Genomic DNA, 7,354 nt, shown 5'->3' with positions numbered 1-7,354 from the left:
TGGTGCACATCAGCTTTGTCCTGGAAAGCGTCCCTTTCTACTCATTCTAGTACAACAACGCCAGCTTCCAGGGAAGGCCCTGGGCTTTACTTGCGAATGACACAAAACCACTGCTGGCCTCATGCCACCATCCAGCCAAGTGTCTTAAGAGACCATGCACCTGGGACAAGTCCAGGTCATCCTGCATCCAGTGTCACACTTGGTGGACAGTCCCTGCATGTAGAGGACATCCCATGTTCACCCTGAAATCCTGATGGCTCAATATGTTGCTGCTTCATGGATCCTCTTGTGAGCCACTGGTCCAATTTTGAGAGCTGAAATAGTAATCCAAGTGGAAATGCCACACACGCACACAATAATGCACAGACAGTGGGAGCCAGGCCAGCTGGGGAGCCCTGCTCGCATTCTTAGCCACACGGACTTGCCTTTGGGAGCGCTCCAGCCTTCACTCCTATGGTCTGCATGAACAAAAACCACTTTTTCCCCTTCCCTTTGACACTGTCATCTGCCTGTGGCTACTTTTGGCATGGTCGGATCCTTTGGGGGTGCCCCCGGCCAATCATTGGGTGGTACTGGGGTCTGTGGGCAGGGGTTCGAGTCAGAGGGTGGTTGCCTGGTGGCCCACATGCAGGAAACACAAGTTTTGTGTTTGCACAGGAAAAAGAAGGGAGTTTGCATGGGCCCAGCTCATCCTTAGGAGACTGGAGCCCAGCTTGGAGCAGGTGGGGCGCTGGTTTATGGTCTGCACTGGTGCTGTCTTTCTGATTGTCTCCAATTTGGGACTTTCTCCATTTTGCTGGGGTCCGACTTTCCCTCACTGATCCCTCTAAAGGGTGGAGGTTGTCTAGGGTGCAGAAGCCTCCCTGGGCCTCAATTTTCCCTGAAAGGGGAACACAGGATCAGAGTCTTTGGGGGCCTGTCTAGCTCGAATGTTCCCTGAGTGTTTGAATGAAGATTGCCCATGGTTTGAGATTTGCCCCAGAACCCCTTTTGGTTCCTTCAGACCCTTCTGCTCTAGCTGGGTGCTGATTCCCTCCCTGTAGCCTGGCCTACATCCAGGCCTGGAAGACCTTAACTGGTCTGTCTGGGTAGCAGGGAGCCCCGGTACCCACTCCCCAGTGCTCTGGGGGCTATTCATTTTAATGGTCATATAGTCACATGGGTTTTTATCATGCAACCCCAGCACTTCCCTCTCAGTCCTGGGAAGAAGCACGTGGTCCGGACAACAGGGCCCTATACCTGAGGGGATGTGGTGAAGCCAGTATTGCAGAGGGAGAAGTAAGGACACCTGAGACCTAGTGCTGGGTTTGACTATGTCCCCTCCGGAATTCACGTCTGAAACTTACCGGCCAATGTGATAGTGTTAACGTAAGTGGGAAACTGGGCACAGTAGCTCAAGCCTGTGATCTCAGCACTTTGGGAGGCTGAGGTGAGCGAATTGCTTGAGCCCAGGATTTTGAGACCAGCCTGGGCAACACAGGGAGAACTTTTCTCTACAAAAAAAAGAAAAATTAGCCAGGTGTGGTGGTGCATGCTAGTCAGGAGGTGGGAGGATCACTCAAGCCTGGGAGGTGGAGGTTGCAGTGAGCCGTGACCGTTCCACTGTACTCCAACCTGGCTGACAGAGCCAGAGAGCCAGATCCTGTCACCAAAAAAAAAAAAAAAAAAAAAAAAAAGAAAAGGGCCAGGCACAGTGGCTCACGCCTGTAATCCTAGCACTTTGGGAGGTTGTGGTGGGCAGATCATCTGAGGTCAGGAGTTCGAGACCAGCCTAGCCAACATGGTGAAACCCCATGTCTACTAAAAATATGAAAATTAACTGGACATGGTGGTGGGCGCCTGTTATCCCAGGTACTTGGAAGGCTGAGGCAGGGAGAACTGCTTGAACCCAGGAGGTGGAGGTTGCAGTGAGCTGAGATGATACCACTGTATTCCAGCGTAGGTGTCAGAGCAAGACTCTGTCTCACACACACACACACACACACAGAACTAAGGTCTTTAGGAGGTGATTAAGCCTGAGGGTTCCTCCCTCTGAGTGAGATTAAGGCTTTTATAAAAGAGGTTTCTGCTCAAGCCTGTAATCCCAGCACTTTGGGAGGCCGAGACGGGCGGATCACCAGGTCAGGAGATCGAGACCATCCTGGCTAACCCGGTGAAACCCCGTCTCTACTAAAAAATAAAAAAAAAAAAAACTAGCCGGGCGAGGTGGCGGGCGCCTGTAGTCCCAGCTACTCGGGAGGCTGAGGCAGGAGAATGGCGTAAACCCGGGAGGCGGAGCTTGCAGTGAGCTGAGATCCGGCCACTGCACTCCAGCCCCGGCGACAGAGCGAGACTCCGTCTCAAAAAAAAAAAAAAAAAAAAAAAAAAAGAGGTTTCATGAAGCGTTTGCTTACTTACAACACAGTGCCATCTTGGAAGCAGAGAGCCCTCACCAGACCCTGATTGCCCTGGCACCTTGATCTTGGGCTTCCCAGCCTCTGGAACTGTGAGAAATACATTTCTATTATTTATAAATCACCCAGTCTCGTTGATCACCTGAGGTCAGGAGTTTGAGATCAGCCTGACCAACATGGAGAAAGCCCATCTCTACTAAAATTAGAAAAGTAGCCAGGCACAGTGGCTCACACCTGTAATTCCAGCACTTTGGAAGGCCAAGGTGGGTGGATTACCTGAGGTCAGGAGTTTGAGACCAGCCTGGCAAACATGGAGAAACCTCATCTCTACTACAAATACAAAATTAGCCGAGTGTGGTGGCACATGCCTGTAATCCCAGCTACTCAGGAGGCTGAGGCAGGAGAATCGCTTGAACCTGGGAGGCGGAGGTTGCAGTGAGCCGAGATTGTGCCATTGCACTCCAATCTGGGCAGCAAGAGCAAAACTCCATCTCAAAAACAAATAAATAAATAAAAAATAGAAAAATAAAAAATAAATCACCGAGTCTCAGGTATTTTGTTACAGTGGCACAAATGGACTGAGATACCTTGCATCCACCCTTGGAGGCTACCAGTAGGCCAACGGCCAGTCAGGTGCCTCTGTGCGGGGCCACACTGCTCCCTGATTCTCTTCCAGAGAGCACTGTACAGGGCTGACCCACCTCTGCAGCCAGGACAGACATGGCAGGCCTGGTCCCTGTGGAGGAGTCTAGCTGTGGTTTTAAGGCAAAACCGGCCGCGCGCGGTGGCTCGTGCCTGTAATCCCAGTCGGTACTTTGGGAGGCTCAGGCGGGCAGATCACCTGAGGTCAGGAGTTCGAGACCAGCCTGGCCAGCATGGCGAAACCCTGTCTCTACTAAAGTTACAAAAGAAATATTAACTGAGCGTGGTGGCGGGCGCCTGTAATCCCAGCTACTCAGGAGGGAGGCTGAGGCAGGAGAATCGCTTGAACCCAGGAGGTGGAGGTTGCAGTGGGCCGAGATCACGCCATTGCACTCCAGCCTGGGCAACAAGAGCAAAATTCTATCTAAAAAAAAAAACCAAAATACACAAACAAAACAAAACAAAACAAAAAAAAACCGATAAAACCAAGTTCTGTCTTGTCTGTTTTCTTATGCAAACCTCTCTCACAGCCGCTGACCTCTCTGCATTTCTTCAGTTCCAGCACCCAACTTGGAGACTGCTCTGAGACACGCCCCTTGGTTCCTTTAAGCCCAGAGCTGTGTGCCTCAACTAGATGGGGCCGCGATGGTGGTGGGGTGAGCAGGAAGGAAGATGGAAAAACAAGCAAGTTAAATTATGTCAAACAACTCATTTATTTTCTCTTACTTTGCTTTCCAGTGGTTCACTTGAGGGGTTTTCTTTTTCAGTTTTCCACCTGCTTCTTTGGGGTCCCAAGGAGTCAGGCTTCAGAAGACCCCAGCCCCTGCTGCTCTGTCGGGCTCCTCCTGGCTCCTGTGTGCTCCAGGTGCTGGGGTCTCTCCCCAGCCTCCTGTCACACCTCGCTGGGTTCACCCTCTCTGAGGTGGCAGAGTGAACAGGGCCGACCACTGAAAGGGGAATAATCCCAGAAAAATGAAGGGAAGAATGCAGGTCTTTAGGAAGCCCCACAGAGGGATGGCCCCCCCTGCCCCCTGCCACTGTGAGGAGCCCTCCCCGCTGCAGAGAGGGATGCCGCTCTCTGCAACCCTCCGTGAGGAGCCCTCCCCATGGAAACAGGGTTGAGGGCCTGACCTCCCCCTTGGAGCCCCAGAAAACAAAGTGGGGAGGGTAGGGGGAAACTGAGTTGGCGGTGGCGGCACATGGAGGACCAAATCCTCTCAAAGCTGGCGTCTGGGCGGGGCACGAGGAGCAGACCAGCCACGCAGCCATGGCGGCCGGAGTCACTCGAGGTCAGAAATGCCCAAGCAGGAAATGAGATGCAACTTGTAACAGACATCAAAGGAAATGGAAAAACATTCTTCTAATATGTTAGGGAGGCTAGAGGAAGGCGGGGGGTGCTGGCCCTTTATTAGGGGACGGGGGAGGGGGCGATAAGAGATGGCACTGGAAGGCTAGAAATAATTAAAATCAAAGCACCAGACACCTGGGGGTGGGAGTGAGTGTCCTCCCCGCAGCCGGGAGACCCAAGGAGCATGCTCAGAGCCCTCCAGGAGTGCCTGGAGCAGCAGCGGGCAAAGGCCTGGCCTCAGGCCCGCCTCTGTCTCAGCCAGCTCCTCCAGGCCCAGGGATGTGGTCCCCACGGGGTGCCTGCTGCAGGCAGCCAGCACAGGGTTGGTGTTGGCAGAGCCCTGTGAACTGAATGCAAGCCTTTTCCTGGAAGAGAATCCCAGGGGGATCGGGGTGCCAGCACGTGCTGGTCCCAAGGGCACAGCGTGGCCAAATGGTCTTGGGACTGAGTCCTGCTCCTTCCACACAGAAAGGCAGTGCCTAACCAAAGGTCACTGATGCAGAGGGAAGAGGGCAGCCTCAGGGTCCTTGTCTGTAGCCAGGGGCCATTGCCTCCTTTTCTCTCCACAGGTCTGGGCCTGATCTCTGGTGCTCACCTGAGGCTGGCTGTTTAAAGTAAGACCCTTCTCCTTGCCTCTTGCCTCTTGGGAAGCCTTTGATGGGCTGCACCCTGACGCGACCCCTTTCCAGGAGTCCAGGTGCACCCCTGGTGGTAGCATGGGGAGTTGGTGCCTCCGCAGTGGGTCCTGACCACTTCCTGCCCATCTCAGCCACGGCTTCTCTGCTCTGAGGAGGGATTGCTTTCTCAGAAGGGCGAGTTGGTGCTGGGCATGCATGCAAGTGCCCAGAAAGTGGAAGTCCAGAGCCCTGAGCAGGTGTCCCTGCCAGCTCAGTCCAGGCTCTGAAAGGGAAGCGGCTGGGAGTGGAGGGGACCCTGTGCCGGGGGCCTGGGACCAGGCCGGCTCCGTGTGGCTTCACCAGGATGCCCCGGGTTTCAGCCTCTGTTCTGGGGGGCTGCATAAATCAACTCAGGACGAATCTCAAACTGTGCTGGGCTTCGGTTTATCACAGTGGGGCTACCAGGCACCGGGTTACAGCCCTGGGGGTCGGGGGGCGGAGGTGGGTTGATTTTCCCAGGCTCTGGGGGAGCAAGGGAGAGCCTGCTGCTCCTCAACACAGCGCTTGTTCAGGATTCGACTCTACAAACAGCAGCAATATCCTCGGTTCAAAAGTTCAAGAATCTGGTCCAAAGGCAGCCTGAGTAAGCCCCCCGGGGCCAGGACCAGGAGCTGCCCGCGGGAGGGTGGATGCTGGGTGCCCTGCAGAAGGGACGGTGGTGCTGGGGCCTTGGCCACCGGCCTGGCAGCAGCCTGGAGCGCCGACTCCAGAGTGGAGGCTAGGCCGGGCTTCCGTCGGGGCGCGCCGGCAGCTGCGCCCAGGCGGGAGGGAACGCGCGGAGGTGGCCCAGGCGGCCCTGCCCGACTGACGGACCGAGCCTCCCCCTCCAGGCCGTGGCCGCGCTTCCCGCTAGCGGGTCCGCGGGGAGGGGCGGGAAGGCAGCTGGACGCGGCGGCGATTTATGGGCCTTTCAGGCGAGCAGGTGCCTCCTCGGGCCGCCCATTGTCTCGCCGGCCTCACAATGGGGCTGCTGCAGCCGCAGAGCCGGCCCCCGCCGCGGCTTGCGGCCTGCACGGGCACGACGGCCCCGGGGCGGCGGGAGAGCCTGCGGTCGGCGCATCCGTCCGCGCGTCCGTCGGTGCGTCCGTCGGTGCATCGGTCCTGCTGCCCTCCGCGCGCCTGTCAGCCGGGAGCGGGCCACGGGCGCCTGGCGTCCATCCCTGCGCGCCGCCCGGCTCCGCTGGCCCTCGGGGTCCCCGCGCCCCGACGGTGCGCTCGCGCCCGCTGCGCCCGCTCGTCCTGCGCCGTCGGGCACCCGGTTCCTCCCGGCTGGCACGGCCCGCGCCGCCGCGTCCCGGTCGCACACACAGGGGCCCATTCTTCCTGGCTCCGCGCAACCATATGGCAAATCCGCGTCGACACAGCAGCCCCCGCTCATTCAGGCGCAGAATGTCCCGCAACAGGGAACAATCACGACTCTGTTCGCGTCTATTATGGATGCGAACGGGGCGAGAAAAAAAATCATTTAACTCCAAGAGATAGCCAGCTAATTAGCAACCATATGTGAGCCCGGATTCAAAGCGATGCCGAGGAGTTCATTCTGCATCGGGCGACTTTATTAGGTATAGAAGACAGATGTCCCGACAGCCCACGCATCACAGAAAATCGTGTCGGGGAGTTCTTGAAATGTCCGGGAGAGCTCTTTAAATATTAAAGACCCAGCCCCGCTGATGGACTGGGCCGGGGTCCTCTGGGATCCCCAGGCTGCAGGAAGAGGACTTTGCAACAGCCACTCTGGCAGACTCTGGCCTGGCTGGCCCTGGGAGGGGGCCCCTCCGCCTCCCTCCACGGCCCCCTCTCGCCGCCCCTCCGGTCTCAGACTCTTTCACTCAGGTGCTCTGGGGCCCCAAGGAGGAACAAAGGGGGTTCCTGCAGGCACGGATGGCCCAGTTATGCTTCAGGGTGCTTCCGAGGGTCAGGGCATGGCTCTGTGGGGGCGTCCAGTCCAGGAGAGGAAGGCTGCCTGGGGAGTGTCTGGTTCTGCCCCGCCCCCAGCCCAGCTGAACTGGACAGACAGTAGGTCTTCCTTCTGAGTTTGCAGAATGAGTGAGTGAGTGAATGAATGAATGAATGAGTGGATGAGCCAGTGTGGCAGCCAACCCAACTATGAAAATCCCTCGGGGGGTGGGCGGGAGTGGGGACAATAGTGGAAGGAAAACACTCCTGATTTCTTTACCAAGAAAACAGCCTCTGGCCATGAGCCTCCAATTCTTTGAGGAAGGAAAAGGAGAAAGCTTGTCAGAGAGAGAGAAAAAAATCTTTCTCTGTTTTCCATGCAATGCAATTATGTTCCA

General features: G+C 56.5%; 1 long non-coding RNA gene across 1 annotated transcript; it reads right to left on the bottom strand.

The window, feature by feature from the left end:
• Positions 1-3,729: 3,729 nt before the first annotated feature.
• On the bottom strand, positions 3,730-5,812 carry LOC112606999. Its single transcript, XR_003115723.1, has 2 exons — positions 4,979-5,812; positions 3,730-3,982 (listed from the first exon to the last, which is right to left on the bottom strand). It is a non-coding gene; the product is annotated as an uncharacterized LOC112606999 (long non-coding RNA).
• Positions 5,813-7,354: the final 1,542 nt, after the last annotated feature.

This window comes from Theropithecus gelada, chromosome 14 (assembly GCF_003255815.1).
Source record: "Theropithecus gelada isolate Dixy chromosome 14, Tgel_1.0, whole genome shotgun sequence".
Lineage (NCBI taxonomy): Eukaryota > Metazoa > Chordata > Mammalia > Primates > Cercopithecidae > Theropithecus > Theropithecus gelada.
Note: the sequence above shows the minus strand (reverse complement) of the source record. Positions and strands in the feature narration are given on the sequence as shown.